At 41.3% G+C, this 27,491-nt stretch overlaps 1 long non-coding RNA gene across 8 annotated transcripts; it reads right to left on the bottom strand.

Annotated features, from left to right (window-relative positions):
- Window positions 1–13: 13 nt before the first annotated feature.
- LOC130920536 (uncharacterized) lies at window positions 14–12,092 on the bottom strand. Of its 8 annotated transcripts, XR_009064174.1 has the most exons (6): window positions 10,037–11,817; window positions 9,756–9,908; window positions 9,520–9,546; window positions 6,174–6,246; window positions 5,933–6,112; window positions 14–5,822 (listed from the first exon to the last, which is right to left on the bottom strand). It is a non-coding gene; the product is annotated as an uncharacterized LOC130920536 (long non-coding RNA). The 8 variants fall into 8 exon arrangements; XR_009064173.1 differs by having other exon boundaries at window positions 5,933–6,090; window positions 6,174–9,546; window positions 10,037–12,092; XR_009064169.1 differs by having other exon boundaries at window positions 6,174–9,546; window positions 10,037–12,089.
- Window positions 12,093–27,491: the final 15,399 nt, after the last annotated feature.

Genomic DNA, 27,491 nt, shown 5'->3' with positions numbered 1-27,491 from the left:
CTTACAATGTCTGATGAAAAAAAAAAAAATAATAATGTTATATATTTTTTTCAAAGCACAACTTCATCTACTAGTAGATGGACTGTCATTATCATACTGTACTATAACCTATCCGGCCAAAAAGATGACACACAAACCCTCAAATTCAGACCAGAACAACACGATGAATCACCACCCAGAGCATGAGTGCCCTCTAGCGGAGAACAAACATTGTTACCGCTACTTATAACGTATAATGGAGTCATGTGGTTATTGTTGCGACGTCTCATTGGTACAACTGAGACGGCCACTGTCGGCACCTCTGGCGAGAATAAAGTCAATATGTACAATAAAGACGAAAAATGTAATGACTAGTGTAGCCCAAAGTAGTGGAGTAAGAGTTGTGTTTCATCACAAATCTACTCAAGTCAAAGTAAAAAGTATCGCGTGGTAAAACCATAAGGTGGAGTTTGACTTTTCTGGCAAGAGGGGCCAAAAATGTTGATGACCCCGAAACGCAGTGTCAGCAATAAAATCAACTTACACGATATATGCTCCGATAGTAGCTTAGCCCATGCTCGTACATACAGGCATCCCAGCTGTGTGTGCGTCTGCGTGTGTGCGTTTTTCTGTCTTACCTCGTGGAGAAGTAGACGCCGCATCTGTTTTGGCTGAATATTTCAGCCAGGAACATCATTTATAATAATACGTTGAAAATGAACTTTTTTTTTTTTTTTTACCTTGTTTCCATTTTTGGGGGTTAACGTCTGAAGTGGAGCCAACTGAAATTCCGCTCACCATTTTGGCGATGCTCTCCGGTGTTTCATGGTCCACATCTTCAGTTCTTGGTTCTCGCTCAGTAGTTGTTGTCGCTTTTGAAAGCTTAGGTTTGAAAAAAATGATGTATATCCATCTTGCCTCTTCTGACCTCCAGTGTTTTTTGGGGGTGGCTTAGCAAAGCAAATGACCGTCTCTAAGGTGCTAGTTGTCAGGGAGCGCGGGCGGGCAAGGTGGACCCAAATGCAGGGAAATGTAGGCAAGGCAGATGAATGGTGCAAAAATGATTTAATTAAAGCCAACGAAAAACAAAGTACAAACAAAGGCTGTGATAATCCAAAGAAGGCACTGAGGCAAACAAAAACTGTCACTAACAAAAGACTGCTTTTCAAAAACTCACTTGGAACACAAGGGCTTGGATAGGCGTGAATACTGCTGATGAGAACCTGACATGGACTTTGACGTTGACATAGACACTTACATTGACAATGACGCAACAAGGACTGAAAAGAAACTGGGTGCTTTTATACACACACACATGCAGACAAGGGGTAACGAGACAACGAGGAACAGCTGGGTAATACAGGAGGACTCACTATGTGCAGGCACGACAGGTGAAATCAATGGGTAATCACAGAGACAAGTCACACTAAGGAAAAAAACAACACAAAACCCAACACTAGTCACATGATCTTTTTGAAAAATATTTTTTTTACCCATTACAAAAAATGTTTTTTGTTCATTTCATTCATTTTTGTTGTTTGTTTTATTGCTTTACAACTTTTACAGACAACATTTTACCGGCAACGTCTTAATTTTAAATCCATATATTGGAAAGTCATTTATAAGATCCGACCGCGCACTTATGCGCGTGCGGTGGCCACGGACAACGGGGAACCCAGCCAGCAGGAGGAAAACTCGGTGGAGCAACAAGTGGCATCTTACCTTCGGAGCAAGGGAATAACGTTGGACTTGGAGCACATCGAGGCGTGCCACTCAATGCCGATGAGGAATGACAGACCGCCAGCCATCATCGTGAGATTTATCAGTCGAAAAAACAAGACAATGCTGCTGAAACAAGGTCGCAAGTTGAAGGGTACCGACGTATATATGAACGATCACTTAACACGGAAGAATGCTGATATCGCCAAAAAGGCAAGGTATCTTAAAAAGCAACGCAAGATTCAACACACGTGGGTAGTCAATTGTAAAATATACATTAAATGGAACGGAACGCCTGAGGAAGCAAAAGTGCTGATGGTGCGAGATATTGAAGAGCTTGAAAAGTACTGATACCTATCAAGACCAGGTACCATCTCTGCATACAATGACTATGAACGATACATCAAACACACGAACTGTACTCAGGAATAAGAGCGACATTGATCCACTTCTGCGAACCCTTCAGAACAAACAAATAGAACTTGAGGCCTTTAAATCCAACGAGTCCAACAAAAGAGTCCCTAATATAGAAAGTGATCCTGACAATCATTTCTTTTCTTCTACTGTTACCAATTGCGATTATTTTTACACAAGATCTGTATGAAAATCATATCAACTCAATGGGCAAAACTGTCAATTATACATTTCAACAGCAGAAGCATGTACAAAAATGTCAGCTCTACCAAAGACTATCTGCACCAATTTACACACCCCTTCAGCATAATTGCGATCACAGAAACGTGGTTTAATATTGATAAAGGTATTGATTTTCTTATGGATGATTACGAATTAAAATACATAGAGAAAAGAAAACTGGTGGTGGAGTTGCCCTATATATTCATAAATCAATTAAATGTATGGTATTAACAGATACAGCTGCACTAGAAGCTATAATGCTGGGGGAAGTACAGCCACTGAGTTCTATCTCCTTTTTCTCACTCTACCTACAGTACCACTTGTCTTACTTAATTTCTATTTTCCAATGGTAATATCTAGTAATATGGTAATATCTGTCTAGTCTCTTCATCACTCGTCACCCGGTCTCCCCTTTCCCCCCACCCCTTTTTCAGCTGCAGCCTCCTGACTGTCCGGACCCCTGGCTGGATGGATGTCCTCGTTGCTACCCCCGTCTCATCTGGCTAGATGGACCTCTTCTTGTTCCTTTACTCCAATGTATCTTTACGGACTGTAACTTCGCCTGCTAATTCCCATTAGCAGTACTGGTGCTCCCTGCCTATCTGTCCCGGGAGTGGATCTCTCCTCAGTGTGGTACTTCCCAAGGTTTCTCATTTTCTCCCAAAGACTCTGGAGTTTTTGGAGTTTTTCCTTGCCGACATGGAGGGTCTAAGGATGGGGGATGCCCAGGACTTGAAATGTATGTATTCATCTTCATTGCTTCATTTGCTGTTTCTGATTTTGTATCATATTGCCTCTGCAAAGCCCTTTGAGACAACCTTGTTGTGATTTAGGGCTATACAAATAAAATTGAATTGAATAGATATGTCAAGAACACTTGGAATGTTTGACAATAGAGATCTCCAATGAAAAAAAGAAAAATATAATTGTCAGTTGAATCTATCGATCACCGGGTTCATGTATTGATTCCTTCACTGAATGGATGAGCCAATTGTTTTCCACTATTAAGCAGAAAACATTCTTCATCTGTGGAGATTTTAATATTGATTTATTAAATCCAAGCAAACTGGCAGCAATGGACAATTTTTTGGATACAATGTATAGTATGTCTCTTTACCCAACAATAACTAAACCAAGTAGGATTACATCACACACCATCACAGCTGTGCCACAGGCGCCAGTGAACTGGACAATGGATGTAAATTGGGACAGAAATCAAGAAAGAAGAGTTGGGATGCATTTCAGCTTCAGATCAAGCTACAGTATGCGTTATAAGGTGAAATAATCAAATGGGTAACCGTCAGCCATTCCGACAGAGTTATGTAACCAACGGGGTTGCATCCACACTTGTGTATAGCACAAAAAGGAACATTTGTGTGGTAATTTGCACTTTTTATTTTTGAGGATGATGTTTAACCCTTTCGGTTACAGTGGTCACATCAGTGGACATCTATCCAAAAGTTATCATTAGTTTACCTCACCACCGCCAGCCCAGGTCACAATTTTTGTTGTGGTAATAAGTAAAAGATATTGATAGACGTCCAATCCATTTTAACTGGGAGGGGCTGGAAGCGATCGAACAATCAGTTGAAATGGATTGAATACCGTAAGAGGCAGCCATAGAGTTAAGATATGAGAGGTCACAAGATTCATCAAACAAAACAAAATTAAATGAATAACTTTCCCACAGCAAAATTCACACATGGGACACTTATTTGAATTAATGTTATTATTATTATTTTTTTTTTTTAATCTTGATTTATTTCAATAATTTTTCATTTATATTTTGAAGTTTTGATTTTTTTTTTAGAATGAATTTCATTTCATGTAGAATTATTTCTATTTTATTACTTCATTACTATGTATTTTTTTTTCATGTGCTTTGTTTCTTAATTTAAAAAAATACTATTTAAGTATTTGATTTGCCCCCGCCCCCATGACTAGGGTCATAGTAGGGCCATCAGGGAGTGTCCCGCAATACAAACCCTCAAAACTCGGCTCAAGCACTTTTTGAAAGTAAACCAGTCCTGCAATCACTGACTTTTAAAGCGCCTGTGACACGATGAAATTAAATAGCATTATTATGTGAATTAAAATCATATTTTGAGATCATTCGACTATATACAACAATTTGGCAAAGCGCAGATGAAGAGAAATGTTTCTTTTAATCTGCCGTTTAGCCCCGCCTATCATTGTAGCACTCTAGTGCCTCCATCTAGGTGATGACGTCGGCAGAGTAACGATTTCAGCTGATTTAGAAATCAGCCCAATGGGGAAGATTCAGAACGCGGAAAATGCAACAGACAGCAGCAAAATGTCATCATTGTTTTTATCTCTCTACTCCAATATTTTTACAGTATGTATCTAAGTAATTTCCCCCAATTGCTAAATAAATTGTATGGGATGAAAAATAAGTCTTGTGTTAAATAGAATTAGGCCTTGGGGTGGACCCTGAAAAAGTGCCTAGAAAATGGGTTTCGTTCCACTGTCTGGGCACTACTTGTTCAATGCATTTTTTGATAAGATAATACCCTTCTGAACTTTGGGTTAAAAGTTCACCCAACGTTTCCCTGCACCAATTTTGTCAAAATCTAGGAATATATATGTATAGAGTGGGGAGAACAAGTATTTGATACACTGTCCATGGGTTTTCCCATGGGCCGTGTATCAGTGTGTATATATATATATACATATATATATATACACATATATATATATATACACATATATATACACATATATATATATATATATATACACACACATATATATATACACACATATATATATATATACACACATATATATATATACACACACACACATATATATATATACACACACATATATATATATATATACACACACATATATATATATATATATACACACACATATATATATATACACACACACATATATATATATACACACACACATATATATATATATATATATATATATATATATATACACACACATATATGAAATGTGCACTCTCAATAAAACAATAGCACTTCATTGGAACATCCATCTTTTTTGGCAGTCAAATTGAACAAAGGTCTATTTTTTTGGAAAAGGGAAAAGAGCCTTTTTTTGTTGTTGTTTTAAAGGTGTTAAAATGGAGAGTAACATTTTGATAATGAAACTAAACATAGGAGAGATGGTGGGTGATTACTCATCAATATCAGTATCATCAGTGTCATCATCCCATTTCCTTTGAAATATTTTCACAGTCCTGGCAGTGGCATAAATCTGTACAGGACATTTTTGCAGACAAGCATGAACATCTTTCAGTCTCACACTTGCTTATCTTGCAACCACAGTGGATTACCTGTAGCACACTATCTGGGGCAGGATTTCTAGTCATCCATTTTACTGTTAATTCACCATCCTCAATGTCCCATCCATTGCCAATTGGTGAAGGGGCACACATCATACCAGTCAGACAATGTCGCATTACTGCTGCCTCGTAGTTTGCCCTTTTGCTGTGTTGGAAGAGAGCATCACTTGTTGGAGGAATGGACATTCCAGATACACAATGTCTTGACATAGAGAGAGAACTTTTAGATTCACATCATCAGGAATATCAACATACCCGGCTAGTGTTGGTTCTTCTGTTGCACCAATCGATTGTACTGTTCAACAGGCACAACAGCTTTCGCTTCACATACATTTAAATCTTCTGCTGTGGGAGGCCATGGGCATTTCAGTGAGGGTGATTCGCTTAGAATGGTCCTCAATAGCAGCCCTGCACTGTAAAGTGTCCTTCTTTGTTCTGTGGATTTCCAACCAGATGGTGTGCTAGCCATTTGTTCAGTGTCACTTTCTTGTCTTACCTCAGTAGAGTCGGTAGCTGATGTACCTGATGACTGAGGTATCCTGTCTAAAAGTTTCTGTTGATGATAAAGTCTCCAACAAAAAAAACAAAAAAAACATTTCAGACATGTTGCGCTGGAAAGGGGTGTGAAAAACTATGGGGAGAGATTTGTCTCAAAAATATTCTCACAAATACTTTCGCGATTTACACATATCTTTTGTCGATGCACAAATATATCCAAGATTTTCACATGTATTTTCGAGATCCACAAATATATCCATGAGTTTCACATGTGTTTTTGTAATCCACTAATATATCCTCGAAATTCACATGTGTTTTTTAATGTTGTGCGTGCACTCATCATGAATTATTGTTTGCAAACATTCGAATTGTATTTGTGAATCAGCGGCCGCGTGCATTTATTTTTGAGACAAACATAACAAGAACAAGTGCATTGGCGATTCACACGTGTTTTTCAAATTCACAAATACATCCGCGATTCTCACAAATACATGAGTGATTTTCACATGCGTTTTTCAGATCCACAAATACGTCCGCGTTTTCCACAAGTGTTTTTCAAATCCACAAATACTTCCGCAAGTTTCGCATGTTTTTTAATGATGTGCGTGCAATTATCATGACTTGACATTTTTTAAGTATTCAATTTTGCTTGTGAATTGCTGGAGCTGTGTTCTTTAACAGCAAACACGCGCATTTCTTTTTGAGACAAACGTCACTCGATGTTTCACCAAGATTTTCTCACACACAGTAAGCCGAGAATTTTCACGTGTCTCAAATAACCTCCGCCTTCATCTGATAGGTGGCAGTTTTGAGCGCATAGACTATAAAAGTATGATTCCCAAACTTCAAGAACTATCAAGACTGTCCGTGTACCTTGAGGCCGTTTGTTTTTCCTTCTAATTTGGGAAAATAAAAAACGAAAAACGAACCTTAATCCGTTTTTACAATGTCAATTTATTGAACTGAAGTCGAAAAACAAAATACGACCAATATTTGTTTTCCTCCGAGTTCGCTTTTACAATGAGCCTTGAACCGGAAAACGATGTTTTTCTTCAATAAGGCCTCGTCTTCCGGGTCATGGCTCATTGAATTCTTTGCAAAAACAAATCTTTATTTTTGGACAATTAGAGGCAGAAGACACTTTTTGTGTCACAACTTTTTAATGGCACCTATGTTTTACGCGGAGTTTTGGGATTATTTTCAGTTACCAGTTAGACCTAAGCAATATGCTAGTGTTGATGATGCGATTCCTTCAGGATTCATTATGCTGTGCAGAAATGTAAACATGCCATTTCAAACTTTATCTCCTCCAAATATACTAAATTCAAGTGTGGGGAAATTATGTTTACTACATAACAAAAATTTGAATAGATATACTCGATCTCTATTTCAGAACGAGATTAGATCCAAAGCATATGTTAAGTCTTTTTGGAGATATCATTTGGTCCACGCCTAAGTATGGACTATCCCCAATATGTTTCGGTTGACAAGTAAGGTCAAAGAAGTCGCTTTCAAAATTATCTATAGATAAGTACTATCCTGCAAACCACTACATGAAAAAAATTAAAGTGGGACATTGATACAGAGACAGTTCAGCACCTTTTTTGGACCTGCTCTTTTTCCAATAAATTTTGGAAAGAACTTTGCAAGTTCAGAATCAGGAGCCTACACATGTGGACTTCAAACTCAAATGGGAAAATGTCTTTTTTGTTTTTGTTTCTATAAGAATCTCAAGAAAGAGATTGTTTCTATTATTAATCTTGTCATTTTGTCGAAATTCTACCTACACAAATGTAAATTTAGCAAGCTGTTACCTTCTTTTTCTCACTTTCATAACGAGACTGTGTGCTACATAAATCTGTTTAAAAAATCAAATAATCTAAAAGCGGAAAATAACAATATTTGTGGAAAAACTTGAATCTCTTTGTGAATAATTGCTCACAGCATTATTCATTGTTTTTTTGTTTTTGTTTTGTTTTGTTATTTTCCTGATGTGCAATGTTTGAAATGTTTATAACCCCCTGGCATATTTGTGCTGTTGTTTTTTTTTTTTTTGTTAATAAAAACAAATATTGGACATATTTTGTTTTTCGACTTCAGCTCAAAACCAGTAATTGGTAAAATGGATTAAGTCTCGTTTCCGTTATTGAATTAGCAGTTTTTAATTGGGAAACGGGAGATGATTCATTTCTCTTTTTTTTTTTTTTTTTTTTTTATTAACACACATAAAAACAAAAAATGGAATAGGGTAGGTTTTCCAACGGACCCAAGACACCTGTTTATCTGTTGCCCGGTGTAATGTCACCCGCTAGGTGTCCGTATGTGACCTGGGGATGGGGATGGGGATGGCGTGGCTCTGCGGTAGAGTAGTTGTCCCCCAACCCAGAGGTTGTGCAATTCTCTGCCCTGATGAACTCGCCTAAGTATCCTTGAGCAAGATACTGAACCCCACATTGCTCCTGGTGCTGCGTCACCTGTATGTAGATGGCGATGTAGTGTAAAGCGCTTTGAGCGCCTTGAAAGGTGGAAAAGCGCTACATAAGTAGAACACCATTTGCCATCTGTGTTGATGGGCACTTTTGACCTTTCTATGCGCTCAATACTGCCGCCTATCGGACTGAGGCGGAGGTTATTTGAGACACGTGAAAATTCTTGGTTTACTGTGTGTGAGAAAATCTTGGTGAAACATCGAGTGACGTTTGTCTCAAAAAGAAATGCGCGTGTTCGCTGTTTAAAAAAAAAAAAAAAAAAAAAAAAAAACACAGCTCCAGCAATTCACAAGCAAAACTGAATGCTTAAAAAATGTCAAGTCATGATAATTGCGCGCACATCATTAAAAAAACATGCGACATTTGCGGAAGTATTTGTGGATTTAAAAAACACACGAGGAAAACGCGGACGTATTTGTGGATCTGAAAAACACGTGTGAAAATCACTAATGTATTTGTGAGAATCGCGGATGTATTTGTGAATTCGAAAAACACATGTGTGAATCGCGAATGCGCTTGTGTGAGAAAATTTGACCGTTTCTTGTTATGTTTGTCTCAAAAATAAATGCACGCGGCCGCTGATTCCCATATACAATTCGAATGCTTACAAACAATAATTCATGATGAGTGCACGCACTACATAAAAAAAACACATGTGAATTTCGAGGATATACTTGTGAATTACAAAAACACATGTGAAACTCATGGATATATTTGTGGATCTCGAAAATACATGTGAAAATCTCTGATATATTTGTGCATCTACAAAAGATATGTGTGAATCGCGAAAGCATTTGTGAGAATATTTTTGAGACAAATCTCTCCCCATAAAAAACTAATTGGGGGAAATCACACTTCAATCTTCTTTTCAGCATATCCCGCCTGAAACAAAGTTAAAGGGAAAGATGAGCACAAGACACACATATTCACATCACACACACCCACATAATACATTCACTCTTGCGCTTATATTTCTCATTCACACAAATACACCAAAGAGAACAAAATGAAACGTTCTCTCAAGGCTTTTTTTCAGAGACTAAATAAAAAAAAAAAAAAAATACTTTTTAGTATGAATATTTATAAATTACCTGTAGTCTGAAGCATCAAGATCCTCATGGTTCTTCACGATGTTCACGAACAACCTTCTTGGCTTGTCCATTCTGAGCACTTCTTTGTCAACGATAATCCTTTGACGGATCACTTGTTCACAAAAGAGTTTGTAGCTCTCAGCATAGGGTTGTCTGAAACACACACACACACACGCACGCACACACCCACACACACTTAGGATGTGCAAAGAGTAACGCTTTCGATGCTTTGGCTAAAGGCAAGCAGAATACAAGTGACATGTTGTTGACCAACGCTTTACCTTTGAAATGTGTCATTTTACAGCGAACTTATCCACATCAGCACCAAGTCCAAGCCCACCAAGTCCAGGAAAGAAGTGCCCTTCCAAAACAACTGTCATATGAAAGTGCAATAGATGCTTTTGCATCAGTGAAGACAAGGTGAGTAAGGTTATAGGTCGAGGTGAAAAAAAGTTGCATTTTAAAGTGTTCGGTTTGTCTTTATATAGGTTTGTGTTGGTGGGGGGTGTTAATCATATTGTAACAACAATTGTAAAAGTCATCAAGATTGTGTTCAACTGCAGGTTTTTTGTTGTTGTTTGTTTTCCCTTCGGTCATTAAAAGTTCAATTATCCCTCCCCCTCCAGCACCTCAACCTATATGTATTCATGATCCAGATCAATTGAGATCACAGACAATGGTTTTGGAGCTAAGTTTTCTGTTGTGTTGAAGCACATGTCTTTTGGACATTCTCTTCCTACGTTTGATACATTATGACAAAACACACACACAAGCACCACATACAAAATTATCCATCTCGCAATGTGAAACAAAACACCTGGAATGTGAAGCGTTGCATTGAAAACCTCAGTCCATGTAGAACTGTAACATATATGTATTTATTTTTTATTTTTTAATGTTAATTTTATTTATATATGAAAAAATACAATTATACATTAATACAAATCTATTGGGTTTATTGATAATTTATTGATTAAAAAATCATTAAGATTATAATGGAATTAAAAAAAGTAGATATTTATTTATATCATAGGTAAATACTATGACCCTTTAGTGTAAAACTAAAACTAACCAAAACTAAACTACAAGAGTATTTAACTGCCATTAGTCAATACTTAGTATTATATATTTAGTGTTATTATATTTAGTAATACTACTACTACTAATAATATAGTATTATATAATACTATAAAATTAAATTAAAAAATAAATTATTATGAATTTATTAAATTTATTATTATTAAATTAAAATTATTATTATACAATTTAATAGTAATATTTAGTGTTATTTTTTTTTAATTCATAATAATTTTAATAGTTTTAAAATAGTTATATATATACATTTGTATTAATGTATAATTTTGGTTCGTTTAGCTTACTACTGACAACAACAGAAGTGCGCTTATTCTTAACTGGGAGGACTGGCTATGGATTCTCACGTTTCTGTGCCAATGACGGTGCTAGACGTCCAATCCATTTGCAGCCTTCCAAGGCAAACCGAAGTGAATGTTTCAGGTTTTCAGTCAGTGGCGGTCAGTGAGTTAAATGAGTGGTATATCAATGCTTAAAGTCAGTCGTTAGTTTTAAATAGGCTTTACTACACCCTTTTTTCAAAAGTTCACAGTCGGATCAGAAAGTGTCTCAAAACCGCGGATGTATAACGTATTGTTTCCATTGTTTCAAATGAGACTGACAGTTTGCTTAATATGTCTAGTAATCTGACAAGTATACATTTCCCCGAGGTGGGGCCAATAAAATGCCCTTTTATATTGATCCCCTAATGATCTGAAGAAACAAATCCAGTCCCAACAACGTTTGCAGTGAGGCACCTTGAAGTCAAATAAAAACGTGAACTCACCAAGCGAAGCCCAAATGCCAAGCACGGTCAACGCTTGGAAAAGGAGCGATTGTGCCTTCTTCATCTCTCAGGTCCAGATAGAAGATCAGCCAGATAAACTTCAGAGGAGAATTTAATACGACGCAAGCCTCTTTCGCTCTGTGACAGACACACAAGCTTGACTACGTCACGCACGCACGCACGCACGTCCAACGACACAAAGGCTGGAGGATGACGCTCTAAAGAACTCGTGCATCAAAAGAAAACAAACATACAAACAAAGAAGAATTCGTGCATCAAACACGTCTCAACGTCACGTGGAACATTTGGAAATTAGGGTCGTACTAGTGATGGAGAAACCTTAGCTTTCTGAAGCAGTAAATATATATCAAGCAACGTGTCGAAATGGTTCATTCAGTGTTATGAAGCATTTGCCACGAATCAGTGTGGTGAGTCACGACAGACGACACTGCTTCACCGCTGCTTTCTGTACCGCTGAAGCAAATGTGTTGAGATGGTTCCGTGCTACGAGGCATTTGACACAATTCAGTGTGGTGACATCTTCTGGACAAAAATATATTGAATTTTCATCTAACCAAATGACCAAGTGTCATCTGAACAATGAAACCTGTGGGTGGTATGGTGGTTATATACTATGTCTGATGTGCGAGCAGTAGTGGGTTTGACCACTAGCCTGAAATGTATTATTTATTCTTCCCCCAGATTAATAAAAAAAATAAATAAATAATAATAATAATAATGAAAACAAACAAACAAAAAAAAGCTGTTGTGTTACTTTTAAATGAAATACGCAAATGCTTGTGCAATAGGGAACTCTTGATGGTAGGTGTATAGAATGCTAGTGACACTGGGATGGGGATTTGGGTGTTTCACACATTTTTATTTAAAAACAGAATCATCTCAGCAGCATTTGGTTTCAGCCGGTTCCTCTTTTTGCTAATGACCTCTCCAGCTTTTGACAATATTCTCTCACATGGCACGAACAAATATACAAACTGACAGATAGACAAACAAACACAAAAACTGACAAACAGACAGACACAAAAACAAACACAAAAACTGAGACACAAAAACTAAATTGTGTGTGTGTGGGGTGGGGGATGCGTGGGTGTGTGTGTGCGTGTACTATGGCGAGAGGCTGACGTGACTGACCTGAAAAGAAACTGCTTTTCTGTACTGTTTCTCTTTTTTATTTACCAGCTTTCAATTTAACATGTTTAACAATTGTACATGCAGTCTAAACATTAAGTATATGAAAATGTCTTGTAAACAGTAAGAATTCAAGTGTGAACATTTATAACAGCTAGTATGACTTGAACAACATTATACAAATCAATACGACGACTGTGCAAACATGTCATTGTAACACAAATGACATACGACTTGAACAGTACACTTCAAACAGACAACTTATTGTTCATGGCTGATGTGACATTATTACTTTTTGCTTTTTACTTCAATGTTTCTGTTTTTTGTTTTTTTTTTCTTCTTTTTTTCAGAGCATTTTTTTAAATACATGCACGCACATATGCACCCCCACCACAGAGACACACACGCTAAAGCTATATTGCTCTTATGCCAATGAAGCGTTTAAGATTTTATGATGGCAGTAATGACAGAGAATAAAGCAAGCACATACAGAAAAATAGCGGTGGCCATTAAATGGTGATATTATAAGCCCCACTGTTGGATTATAATTTATGGTGAATGCTTTACCATCATAAAAGCTGTCAAAGAAATCACACACACACACACAGATACAAAATAACGCGACATACTAATTGCTAGATGCAGTCGGTGCCCAATCCACTCATTAAGTTCAGCCGTTTTGACAAGGTTAGAGCCGCTATCAGACTCCATCACGTTCATTTGTAGCGTTAGCCGCTAGCGTCAGCCAGTAGAAAGCAATAGAAGCACCCTCTCATGAAATCGTGAGGAAAGCGGGTGAAAGCCTGCCTGGAGGCCGCCAAGAGTCTACTTAATGTCGGGTGAAAGTTTGGCTAAGCTCCCTTAAGCCCGACTCCATCACGTTTGCTTGTAGCATTAGCCGCTAGCGTTAGCCTACTGGGCTGCTGTTTGCTTGATTTCCTGATAACCACGTGACTTCACATGTAAACACACTGACTGCTTTCTTAAAGGGGAACGAACGTAGCCGAACAACACAGCGTCAAAGCGGGATGAAAAGACTATATTCACTTGTTTTATTAAATGACCAAATTTACCGACATGGTCAAAATTACGTCGGTCATCGTGAAGAATTTTGGTAACGGTCAATTTTTGGTAAACCGCCTGGCTCTGCGGAAAACTCATTTGGGTACAATGCAACAGGTATCTGGATCTGTCAGGACATCTGGTATTGAATGAAAGAGCTACTATTCGTCTATGTACTGCCCAAAAATTATTTATTTTCTTTATGGTACAACAGACGTTATGGCCAACACATATCAAGGGGACGCCGCGTCCCCGATTTTACTACGCAGAGTGTAAAGAGTTCATTCTTGGATAATTGTGAAAAAGTGATCATCCGGGATGGAGGATCGAGCCGCTACTCCTCCGCATTGTGAGGAGCCAGCTGAGGGGGTTCGGCCATCTGGTTTGGATGCCTCCTGAACGCTTGTCCAAAAAGAATATACAAAGAATATTTTATTTAAGGCCAAAATTGAGTTTTTAAATATTCTATTGTATTTTTCTTGGTCTAAGCTCTTTTTTTATTATTATTATTATTATTATTTTTTTTTATAAGATTGAAATGAAAACTGTTTGTGGTCTTGCGCCTGTCCTTCACCACAAAAACCGGCGTTACTTTGGAAGGGCATAGGTTTGGTCTCAACATTCGTAGGGACGATATAACAGCATAACTTGCATGTAGGTACACTTTTTGCTGGGGACGGGACATCAATTAGACCAAACAGATTGGATGAAGGGGGCAAAGGGCCACATTTCTCATGTATATGAACCTAATTAATTAATAGGCAAAATGATCAATGCAAAATAAATCCTTATCTTCTGATAATAACTTTTACGTGCATTGGTTCAGATGATACACTGTTCGATTCAAACCTTTGTTTTCAAAAAATACTAAAGAAACATTTTGAAAACTTCCTGAATAAATGTCTGGTTTTTATTAGCAAACATAAACATAATGAAAATGATTCACTTAATAATGGTAGGGTCAATTCTATCCTTACAACATATGGAACTATTGAAAGATCTAAATTCTCTATATAACTGAACATTATATCATGCAAAAAAGGTAAGGCTAATTAAAAGTTTGTGGGGACAATTTTAGCATCCTGAAAAGTTGGTAGTGTTATGTACCTACCGTCCCTATGCAAACCTACGCCCTTTTTGTAAAAGTCCTCCTTATTTTCCTTTACTTTAAAAAAAAATCTCTCCGCCTCAATGGAGAGGATTGCTTCAATTAGATCGTTCTGTGTTCTGTTTGACATGCCAGAAAACACAGTGGACGTGTCCAAATGTCTAGCTAACCTTTCATCTTTCTCAGCAAAACCATGTAATCGTTCTACATATATGCCACGTTTAGAAGAGCTTACACGCTTTCACCACGAAATGTTAACTCCTGTTTAGCTAGGATGCAGGTTGCATTAATGAGGTCTTTCAAACTCTTTCGGTTTTCTTTTACCTTAGCCTTGAGGATGCTACCGTTGAGCTTCCGCTGTTCTTCAAAGCCAAATCGATCCTTGAGCTTCCAAAAGTTTTTAAAGCAATCAGGCTTTGAATGTGAGTGGTCGAGCTCTCATATTTGCTGAGGCTTCGTGGTAGTTTTTTAATGTCACAATATCTCGTGTTAGTCCAGACATTGGCACAAGTTGAGAAGAAAAGGCAGGGAAAGCAGCAAAGGCGATTTTTCGAAGGACAGCCACATAGCCAGTCTTTTCCGGTGTACCAGTCCGTTTGAAAAGCGCGAGTTATCTTCTGTCCCGTAGTTTGAAGCAAACCTTTTAGCTCCGGTGTTGTGTTAACCGCGTCCACTTTTAACGGAAAGTCTAGTTTCACGTACGCCCCTTTGCAGTGCGGCAGAGTACTATCTGCCGCAGCCTGTGCCTTTTCACTGCGGTTTTATTTCCCATCAGCAAAACTAAATATGTCGCTAACAAACATTAAACTTTAAGGGATAAAGACATTAGCCAGACTGTGGAAAATCAGGTCAAATAAACGTATGTGGAAACATTATAATGGCGACATGCAGATGTACGGCAACCAGCACGCTCCAATTCCATGTATCAACCCGGTTTGTTATGGATTGCGCAATCAGAGGTGAGGCTTTACTCGTTGCTGCCGCACCTCTCGTTTCATTTCTTTATTTGAACAGGAAATAGGCAAATTCAGCGATTTTGACTATAAAAATGTTTGAAATGAGTCATACATAAAGAGCAATGGACAAATATGAATAAAAAATCAATGCTATAATTACTTTTTTGTCATGATGACAGGTGAGGCAGAGCCTCCCCTGACCGCACGTCACTGAATTATGCAAAATACGCATAAGACTTTGGTGAAACTGTATTTAAACATTTTAGCAACTCGTTTAGCTCAACAAATACACTGGATGGCAATATTTAGTCACAATATACAAACTATGTCAAGAGTCTTGTATGTTGTGAAGACAACGTACAAATGAACGTAAGGCACAAATGGACCCGCACGAAAAAGGAAACTACGGCGTCCGTCGAGGGACAAATGTAGTCATTGGCTTGATAATTTAATACTCGCCACTGACACCTTGTGGTGTATTTAAATCACTACCTAACATAGTTAAAGAGTGACACTGTGGAAGTACAGCAGTGTACTCATGTGACATCGCCGCCCTGCGACATCAACAACAATGGCGAGCTACTAGTTACTTTTTTGATTTAAAATTTTGCAACTTGTATTAAAACGAAAACATTAAGAGGGGTTTTAAGATCAAATGATTATAACTCGTACTAGAATTTATCGTTTAAGAACACATGTCTTTCTATTCGTGGTACCCTTTAAAGTGGCAGCAGGGCACTCAGAATAGGAATGTATCTATCTGCCTGCCTGTCTTTTGGCCTGCCTGCCCATCTATCTGCTTGCCTGCAGCCCTGCCCATCCTAATAACTGTTGTTCCAATTATCTGCTCAATTGCTTACCCCCAACAAAACAGTTAAAAAAAAAAAAAAAAAAAAAAAAACAGCATATATGAATGTATATGTAATATAAATAAAGTTTTTTTTTTCTGTTTTAAAGCCATTTGGGAACTTTCAATACCACAGTATGTAGTTTTGTTATACATACACTACCGTTCAAAAGTTTGGGGTCGCTTTGACCCCAGACTTTTGAACCGAATTGTACATAATGAAAAATCCCATATGATACACTATGATAGACAACTTTGAGTGTAGGCTAAAACATGATGTTCTTAGTTTTTTATCAACTTCAGCTTTGGTGACAAAGCATTACATTTTATTATTATTATTTTAACTTTACTTTCTGCCCAACGGCACTCACAGGGGGAATAAACAATACGCTTAGTCCCGTGTTTGGGTTGTATTTAGAAAAGAAACCAGCAATCTAGTTAAAATACATGAACAAAACCAAAAACTGCGAGCACGACGCAATTCAGACATTGTTATAAAGTACGTTGTTTCCATCTCGTGGTCAAATATCAAAAGCGCAACCAACGTTTTATTTCAGGTGCGATCGTAACGTTGTTCATCTCCCGTTGTCCTATGGCTCAAAAATTACGCACCCTACGAAATTAAAATGTTAAATCCAAATCTGTTTTTTTAATGATTTGTTTTTTAAATGATGAAACAACATGTTATTTATCAATCGAACCCTTTTTTATTTAACCATGTATCCACACATGACAAAAAGTCATTCACCAATGAAAATGACTCTTTATTTAATATCAACGTTATTATGATTATTATACCACATTAGATATGTGCAAGATAATATAAATTTAACATCACAAACAATAAAATATTGTCGAAATGATAATAACAAAAAAAGTGTAGAACATTCTACTTGTGACGATTTGGCTCAGACGTGCTGATCACTACAGCGGCTCTGGTTAGAGAGCACAGGAAGATGAAAACAAATTATTTTGTGGGGCTCATGTGCAGGTGTGCATACATGTACACACATTTAGTATCTGGTAAATAACGTAGACTACAGAAATATAGTCAACATTCACTGACCTCTTAATGTGTTAGTTTATTAAACATTAAACAACATCATTTTAACTATAAACCAACTTCAGTGAACATTTGCACGCCATCTCCCTTCAAACCACTACATTCACTGTTGACACATTCATTTGTTTTGATATGATGCTAACAGTAGGGAGACCATATATTGATTCCCCCAAAAAGAGAACACTTGGCCCGGCCTTGAGTCACTTGAATTTTACTCGATGTTCACTCAAAGATGCCTATATAACGTTAATATATGGCGGAAAACACAGACAAGACTGAAAAAGCAGTTTCTGCTCTTGCACCCTTCTTTAAAATAAACTGTAGCATTTTGAGCCAAAAGAACCGATGTGTTTGATAGAACAATATGTCTATATGCTGCCATAGCAGATTCATGGCGCATTAAGCCCCCGAACTATTTTTAGTTGGTCCGTTTTACCCTGGAAACCCCCGTTTACAGACGTCACGCAACCGTTTTTGTTTCTGCCAAGCCATAAAAAGAAAGTAATTATATTTATTATCCAAAATGTCTGCCATTTTGAGTTTAGAATCATTAAACTGTGTCTAATATTTCGTTTAAGAAAAACGACTTAAAAAAAATATTTTTAATTTTTTATTATTTTAATATTATTATTGAATATATTTATTTTAATTTTGAATCATTTTTAAACATGACATATTTTAAACTTTTAATTACATTACGTCACAATGAAAACAATTGGCGTCTGTAAATAAGTCACAGATATCTACCTCATAACTATCGCTTAACTGTATTTGTTTGTTACTGTCGCATTTTCCCCGTTATGTTAGATGATTCATAATCGATCCAAACAAAGAAAATTAGGGGGGGGGGGGGGACGTTTAAAAGGGTAAATATATGAAAAAGAAAATCTCGACTACTCCTTGATGTCCGTGATTTCTGCGTGGCGATTCTTGTTATATTACCATGTTTTACCCATAAAATCCGCCAAAAAAACAGCTGTGGCCATTCACAGCTCTGTCTTGACACTTGGTGATACATGCTACATGGAGTTTTCGGATCGATAAATGAAAGTACACGATAAGATCTCGTTAAAGTCATGGCGTCTGTAATTCTGCTGTCGCGTTCTCTCACCTCCAGATAGGCTTCCGCTGTTTAAAAAAAAAAAAACATTTTTTTTTTTTTTTAAATGGCCACCTGTTCAAATTTTTTCTTCCCCCAGAAAATTGAGATTTTAAGCTTTCCAATGATGTATCACACATGCATATAGGTCAATTTTGAAATTTGGCCAAATTGGGGGTCTCGGAGCAGAACTTCAAGTCATCTGAGTGTTTTGCGCCATATTTATAATGTGCCTCCTCCGTTTGGATAGAAAAAAAAAATAGTTTTATTAAAATATATTTTAAATATATAATATACTGTATATATATCTACTGTACAGTATATGTTATACAACCAAAGAAAATTTCAAATTCTCAGAGGTTACTCGAGAGGCTTCATTCTTCCTAAAGAAAGAAAGAAGAAAAAAAAAAAAAAGCAGACAATAAATATGCAAAAAAGAAAAAAAAAAAGAATGAATAATGATGAAAAAAATATATATATATATAATGCAGATCCATGGACCCGGTTTTCTGACGGGCCGCCTCGTCCTGCTCGGCGTAGCTCTTGGGGCAGTAGGAAGCCATGCGTTCCAGGTTGGTGGCAGCTACTGCCATCTGGAATTTGTCGTAGATGTAGATCAGAGGCAGCGAGTCCACGTCCTGCCACTGGTGGTTGTCGGTGTTGTGGCGGGTGGTGACAGTCTTTAGCCTGTCGTCTTTGCCCATCTCCAGGGGCGTTCGCGCTGTCACACAGACGTAGCGGTCCTCAGAGCTTGCCGCGTAGACGTTGCACACGATCTTTGGCGCCGACTCCAGGTTGTGTCACTTGTCTATTTTCATTATTTTGGTAGACCTCTGACTCCATGAGAGTCAAATGCGTTGTCATCTATTGATGGAGCTGGTTTATGGTCATCTGGAGTTCTATCAAACACTGAACATCCAAGAGTATCGGTGCTCGGTTAAGCATGCTCGTTCTCCTTGCTTGCTTGTGATGTTAAACCACGATGTTTCTGCATACCGCTGTAGTCTTCTTTGACGTTGATAATATTTGGACACTGATGAAGAAGAGATGTGCGTCCGTTTGATAGTATATTTGCCTTGTATACATTTACATCCGAAGGCTTGTGGACTGTTCCTAGGCACACATCTCCAACGATGACCCACCCCAGGTCCAGCCGTTGTGCATAAGGAGCATTATTTGGTCCGTTGATCTGTTCTCTTACTTTGTGCACTCTTAAGATGTCTCTTCCTAAAAGCAGAAGAATGGGAGCGTCGTGATCGACAGGATACAGTTTGTTGGCAATTGGCTGTAAGTGAGCGTGGTGGAGTGCAATATTTGGAGATGGAATTTCAGTCCTGTCGTCTGGTACCATCTCACACTCGATTAAAGTGGGCAAAGGAAGTTGTGATTTCCCATCCATAGCCTCCAGTATGAAATTCGATGCTCGTCGACCTGCTGTCTCTTGTATACCTGAGCATGTTTTCAGTGTGTATGGCATCATCTGAGAGTTTACACTGAAAATTTCAAAGAATTCAGTCTTAGCAAGAGACTTGTTGCTCTGTTCGTCCAACACAGCATACACTTTAACAGCTTTCTCTCGTTGACCAGCTTCACTAAGCAGATCTTGGAACATGAACGTGAGCCATTTTCGCTTCCACAAATCTTCGTACACATGGAGTTGACTGAGGATGATGAGCTTTCACTTTGCTCCCCGCTGTCGTCTTTGTTGGTTGTAGTCTGGTGTGTAGCTTCAGCCGGTGGACCAGGGTGCAGAGCTGATATGTGTCTTTCACTATTACACTCAATATGTTAGGGTGCGCTGGGAAGTGGACCCCAAAGCAGACAAGGGTGGCTGTGGTGATTTTCAAAAGTTTATTTGAGCACAAGTCGCAGCACCGCACGTGCACTTGGCGTGTAGCTGGCAGGTGTTGACAGGAGCTCAATCAGGCGTCGGTACAATTCAGGGAGCAGGCACGGGGAATCCTGGGACGGAACAAGAGGTCTGATTAGCCGGGTAAGAATTAATGTGGTAAATACCTGAATGCTGGACTTCACTGACGGGATTACTGAAAGTTTGGTCTGGCGACGAGCGGCAACGACGAGCTGGCTTATAAAGGCGGCTGATTTCGATGGCTTGCAGCTGTCGGCGTCTTCGCCCGTCTGGTCTCCAGCCTGCAATCAAGGAGCCCTAACAGTCCCCCCCCCCCCCCCCCCCCCCCACGGGCGACACAAGGCGCCCGAGGCACGCGATCGGGATAGGCGCGATGGAAGTCGCGTATCAGGGACCTGCACAACACCTGCCTGGCTGGGATCCAACTTCGCTCCTCAGGCCCATAGCCCTCCCAGTCGACGAGGTACTGTACCCCACGGCCACGACGGCGGACGTCCAAGAGACGTCTCACTTTGAAGGCTGGGTGCCCGTCAATTAACAATGGAGGAGGGGGAGTCTGCACCGGAGGGGACAACGGGCATGACGAGACCGGCTTTACCTGGGAAACATGGAAGGTGGGATGGACACGCAGAGACCTGGGGAGCTTGAGGCGGACTGAGCAGGGATTCACTACCTTCTCTACTTCAAAGGGGCCGACAAAACGTGGGGCCAGTTTCCTGGAATTAACTCTTAGTGGCAAGTGTTTTGAGGAGAGCCATACCTTCTGCCCCACAGAGTAGACAGGGGCTGGTGTACGGCGACGGTTGGACTGGGCCTGGGAACTTTCGGACGAGCGGATTAGCGCAGCGCGTGCTCTCCTCCAAACCTTGGTGCACCGGTTGATGTGCCTTTGCACCGAGGGAACCGCTATGTCCTGCTCTTGGGATGGGAACAAGGGGGGCTGTTAGCCCAGTGAGCACAGGAAGGGGGACATGCCTGAGGAGGCGTTCGGCAGGGTATTATGGGCATATTCGACCCAGGAGAGGTGGTCGCTCCAGGAATTGGGACAGGACTGTGCGACACAGCAGAGTGCTGCTTCCAGCTGTTGGTTTGTGCGTTCACACTGGCCGTTGGTTTGAGGATGGTAACCTGAGGAGAGACTCACACCAACGTCCAGAGCTGCGCAGAAAGCCCTCCACACCTGCGAGGTGAATTGGGGACCCCTATCAGACACAATATCAGACGGGATGCCATGCAGGCGGAAGACATGCTGGACCAGCAGTTCTCCGGTCTCCTTCGCCGATGGGAGTTTGCGAAGCGGGATGAAATGGGCCCCCTTGGAAAATCTGTCAACCACAGTGAGTATTACGGTGTTACCTCGGGAAGGGGGGAGACCGGAGACAAAGTCCAGGGCGATATGGGACCACGGGCGGCTAGGGATGGGAAGAGGGCGAAGCAGGCCAGAGCTGGGTTTGGTCGAGGTCTTGTTGCGGGCGCAAACGTGGCAAGCAGTGACAAAAGCCCGTGTGTCCTCAGGCATTGTGGCCCACCAGAACCATTGGCGCAACACAGCGAGGCTCCTGCGGATACCCGGGTGGCAGAACAGGCGAGACGAGTTGGCCCACTCCAGCACCTGTTGCCGGACTGATGCGGGAACAAACAAATTAGCCTGAGACCCCTGCCGGGGGTCCGGGTGCTCCCCAAGGGCTTCCTTAACCTTGGACTCCACCTCCCATTCCACTGCAGCAAGAAAACAGGTGGAAGGGAGAATGGGGGCCGGGTCCACCCTGGTCTCACTAGGCAGGAACTGGCGGGATAGGGCATCTGGCTTGACATTACGTGCCCCTGAGATATAGGAGAGAGAGAAATTAAAACGTTCCAAAAACATAGATCCTCCGGGCAGCCTTGAGGTACTCCAGGTTTTTGTGATCAGTCAAAACGATGAAAGGCTGGCGAGCTCCCTCCAGCAGGTGCCGCCACTCCTCCAGGGCAAGTTTAACAGCCAGCAACTCGCGGTCCCCAATGCTATAGTTTTGCTCGGCGGGGGTTAGTCTGCGGGAGAAAAATGCACTGGGGTGCACCTTGCCATCGCCAGTCTGTCGTTGGGACAAGACTGCTCCCACGCCCATTTCAGAGGCATCCACCTCCACAATGAACTGTAAGGCAAGGTCAGGATGTGCCAGCACGGGGGCTGAAGTAAAGCATTGCTTAAGGTACCTGAAGGCAGCGTCAGCAGAGTCAGACCAGCGAAACGGTGAAACGGTCGATGTGAGGGCCGTTAGCGGTGCTGCGACCCTGCTGTAATTCCTGATGAACCCCCGATAAAAGTTTGCGAACCCGAGGAAACGTTGGAGTTGTTTCCGATCGGTGGGCCGTGGCCACTCTACCACTGCGGTTAGCTTACCAGGGTCCATGCGGAGTTCACCCTTGGCAATGACGTAGCCCAGGAATTTGGTCTCTGGGACGTGGAACTCGCACTTTTCTGCCTTCACAAACAGACGGTTTTCCAGGAGTCTTTGGAGCACCTGGCGTACGTGCTGCTCGTGCTCTGTGAGGTTAGGAGAGAAAATCAGGATGTCATCAAGATAAACAAAAACAAACCTGTTGATCATGTCTCTCAGCACGTCATTGACCAGGTTCTGGAAAACCGCCGGGGCATTAGTGAGTCCAAAAGGCATGACGAGATACTCAAAATGGCCCAGGGGAGTGTTAAACGCGGTCTTCCACTCATCTCCCTCTCTGATACGGACCAGATGATAAGCGCTGCGTAGGTCGAGCTTGGTGAATATACGCGCGCCATGGAGGGGTGTGAACGCCGAGTCCATCAGGGGGAGTGGGTACGTGTTCTTAATGGTGATTTTGTTGAGGCCACGGAAATCAATGATGGGCCTCAATGTGCCATCCTTTTTCCCCACAAAGAAGAGGCCGGCGCCGACCGGGGATGAGGACGGACGAATTATACCTGTGGCCAAGGACTCTGATATAGGACTGCAGCACCTCCCTCTCAGCTTCCGAGATCTTATAAATGCGCTCCTTTGGCAGGGCGGCGCCAGGAAGTAGGTCTATGGCACAGTCATAAGGGCGGTGGGGGGGCAGGGCCACTGCTCGGTCTTTACTGAAGACTAGGCTCAGGTCATGGTAGCACTCAGGGACTGATGAGAGGTCTAGCTGGTCTGGGTTCTGGACAGGATAGGCCGGAGCTAGGGCAGATTTTAAACAATTTTTATGGCAAAAGGCACTCCATGCAGTGAGCTTGGGATGGGTCCAATCCTCCGCTGGGCTGTGAGTCTTGAGCCAGGGTAGGCCAAGAACCAGCGGCGTGTGAGGGCAATCGATTACTAATAGACTGAGTACCTCTTGGTGGTTACCCGATAGAAGAAGGTGGACAGGGTCGGTTTGCTCCCCCACACTAAACAGCACCTGTCCATTGAGTGCGATGGTCTTTAACGGGACAGGTAACGAGCGCGTTCCGACGCCCAGCTGTTTCACCAACCTGCGATCAATAAAACTTTGATCAGCACCACAATCAACAAAAGCCTTCACTCTGCAGGACTGGTCTTTCCAAGTAAGTGTGGCGGGGAGCTGGAGCCGAGCTGAGGAATTGTTAAACGCATGACTCACCAGTATTTCCTCACCTACTGGTGAGCCTGCCCGTTTCCCGGACGCACCGGACAATGGCGGAGGAAATGCCCTGCTTGGCCACAGTAGATGCATAGCTGGGCAGCGAGCCTACGTGTGCGTTCCTCCTCAGTGAGCCTGGCTCTCCCTAGCTGCATGGGCTCGGGGCTCTCAGCAGAGGGCAGTGTAGAGGCGACGATGTGTGGGGAATACCCGGAAGTAGGGGCCATACTCTGGGCAGCGGGACAGTGAAACTTGAAAGGCGGCGGCTCGCTGCGTTGACGTCGTCTTTCGCGAAGTCGATTGTCGATTCGAATCGAACGATCGATGAGCTGATCGAGATTCCCTGGCTCGTCCCTGGAAGCCAACTCGTCCTTGAGCGATTCGCTGAGTGCGCCGGTGAAGACCTCTTGAAGCGCGGCGTCGTTGAATTGGCTCTCAGCTGCAAGCGTGCGGAACTCCACGGAGAACTCTGCGACGCTGCGCCCCCCCTGACGGATGGACATTAGGCGTTTGGCGGCTTCCTTACCACGGACCGGGTGGTCGAAAACTTTGCGCATCTCGGCTGTGAAGCAGTCATATGAGGCGCACGCCGCCGAGCCCTTGTCCCACTCAGCTGTGGCCCAGGCTAAAGCTGGACCGCGAAGGCACCCGATCAGGTAAGCGATCTTGGCCCGCTCGCTGCCGTATGTTTGTGGCTGTTGATCGAACACGAGACCGCACTGCACTAAAAAGGCACGACAAGAGCCCAAGTCGCCATCGTAGGGGGCAGGGGGTGGCACGTGCGGCTCGCGAGGCGTTGGGGAGATGAAGTCTCGGCGGGGTGGTGACGTCGGATGCAGGGGAAGCGGCGTGAACTGCGCCTGGAGAGACTGTAGTGCCTCAGAAATTTCTCCTACCTTTTGGTAAAGATATTCGAGGGCTTGAGCGTGTCGATCAACGGCGGGGGGTGACGGGGAAGCATAACTCGGATCCATGTCCGCGGGGTCCGTGATGGCCAGACCAAGCTGTTAGGGTGCGCTGGGAAGTGGACCCCAAAGCAGACAAGGGTGGCTGTGGTGATTTTCAAAAGTTTATTTGAGCACAAGTCGCAGCACCGCACGTGCACTTGGCGTGTAGCTGGCAGGTGTTGACAGGAGCTCAATCAGGCGTCGGTACAATTCAGGGAGCAGGCACGGGGAATCCTGGGACGGAACAAGAGGTCTGATTAGCCGGGTAAGAATTAATGTGGTAAATACCTGAATGCTGGACTTCACTGACGGGATTACTGAAAGTTTGGTCTGGCGACGAGCGGCAACGACGAGCTGGCTTATAAAGGCGGCTGATTTCGATGGCTTGCAGCTGTCGGCGTCTACGCCCGTCTGGTCTCCCAGCCTGCAATCAAGGAGCCCTAACACAATACACTTTACAACCACCTTACAGTCTTTTGGGGCCTCCTCCCACGTGAAGTGCAATCGAACTCTGGCGACACCTGCATGCAACGTTGACGCCCTGGGTCAAACATTAGGGTCAAGGGTCAAAGGTCAGGAGCGATGCGGCCTCTGTCTTCAAATTGCAAAAAGTTGACTGATTTGTAGCATTCTGCCCTACTGTTAAAGACGCTCTCTCTGATTGGTCATCAGTCCAGAGTGTGGGGTGGTACCCCAACCCTGCTCTGATTGGCCAGTTCTTCCGGTCTGCAATCTGTGACCGAACCCACTCGGATTGAACATCCCCTCCAGGGTGGCAGCTATGAGTTTTTTGTAAAACAGTTTATGAATGAGTTGAAAGTGTATTTAAACAATGAGCACTAATTCCAGTTACTTACTGCACTTTAGGCCCACATAGTCTAGTCAAATCATTTTCTCCATCTTGTTTTGCGCGTTAAAGACTAACAGATGAATGTGAGATTATCCCACTTACTTACTTCAGTAAATATTGCCATTTGTTCTTATTAAGCACATACATCTAAACGTTGGTCATTTTTTACCTAAATCAAGAAAAATCTGCTTTCAAATAATGTTTTGAACCATATTTATTCTGGAATTAAGAATATTTATAACATTTCAAAGCTTTTTAAATTTATTTTAAGGAGGTGTGTTTTTGGCCAATGTAAAAGAATCCTAAATGCCTTTGTTAGGTGAATTTTCCCCCGCAGAATATATAAAATACGTATACACAGATGAGCTCATTCATTCATATTTTAGGTCCATTTGTGTGTTGTCTTTTCTGTGGTAGTTGCAGGCGGTTGAATACGGCTGTTTGAATGTTAGAATAGAATAGGCTCTGTCATTCAAATAGTACAATGACATTAAAAATAGCAACACCCTATTAGTGCATCACACAATAAATTAATGTCAATAGTACATAAATAAATAATATACACTAGTACTACCTAAAAATAAATTTAAGTGTACGAAGGAGGTAGTGTTGATGTTAAAATAAATAAAATGATAGCCGACTCCTGAACTAGGCCAATAGCAAACTGCAATATGCAAGTGTTAATCAGATATACAAGTGTTAAGAAACTAGTATTCCATTAGAAGTAAGTTACTAGGTTTTAAATTTTCATTCACGATGTCATTCTGCCCAACAGGTAACAAGTTAACTCTGGGTGGCCTTGGCATCTTTCCATTCTGCAGGGTGGTTGAGCATCTGTTCAGAGGCTGCGGGAGGGCGGGACCAAAGTTCGACGTTGTTTCCTTCAAGTGGCGTCGTGGTCCGAAGCGCAGCATTATAGATTTCTTCATTACTGTTTTAGCTGTTGTGTTGTCTTGGCCTATTTTTTCCCCACTTTCAATTATGGGCATTTGGACTTTTCCCAATTTCTGTATGCCTTAAATGTATTTGTTATTACACTCAAATTCCAGTTTTTTTTTTCTTGTATTTAAATAAAGGAGATATAGTACACAGTAAAAGTTAAGCAGCCTGTATTGAGTCTTAAATAAGTTTAATGATAAGCAAGTGTTTTGCAGATATTGACGTGTTGAGAAATAAGGACTAGGTTTTTAATTTTCTGTGAGCACTCATTGGGAAAGTGCACAATATACAGGACTATATGCTATGCCGAGCAATATGGTTATTTGTGTGTGTAAAAAGAAGTAGCTGAGACATGAAGTACATCTCAATATGTTTTATTTTACAAGGT

This window comes from Corythoichthys intestinalis, chromosome 1 (genome assembly GCF_030265065.1).
Source record: "Corythoichthys intestinalis isolate RoL2023-P3 chromosome 1, ASM3026506v1, whole genome shotgun sequence".
Classification (NCBI taxonomy): Eukaryota; Metazoa; Chordata; class Actinopteri; order Syngnathiformes; family Syngnathidae; genus Corythoichthys; species Corythoichthys intestinalis.
The sequence above is the reverse complement of the archived record's forward strand: the minus strand, read 5'-3'. Positions and strand labels throughout refer to the sequence as shown.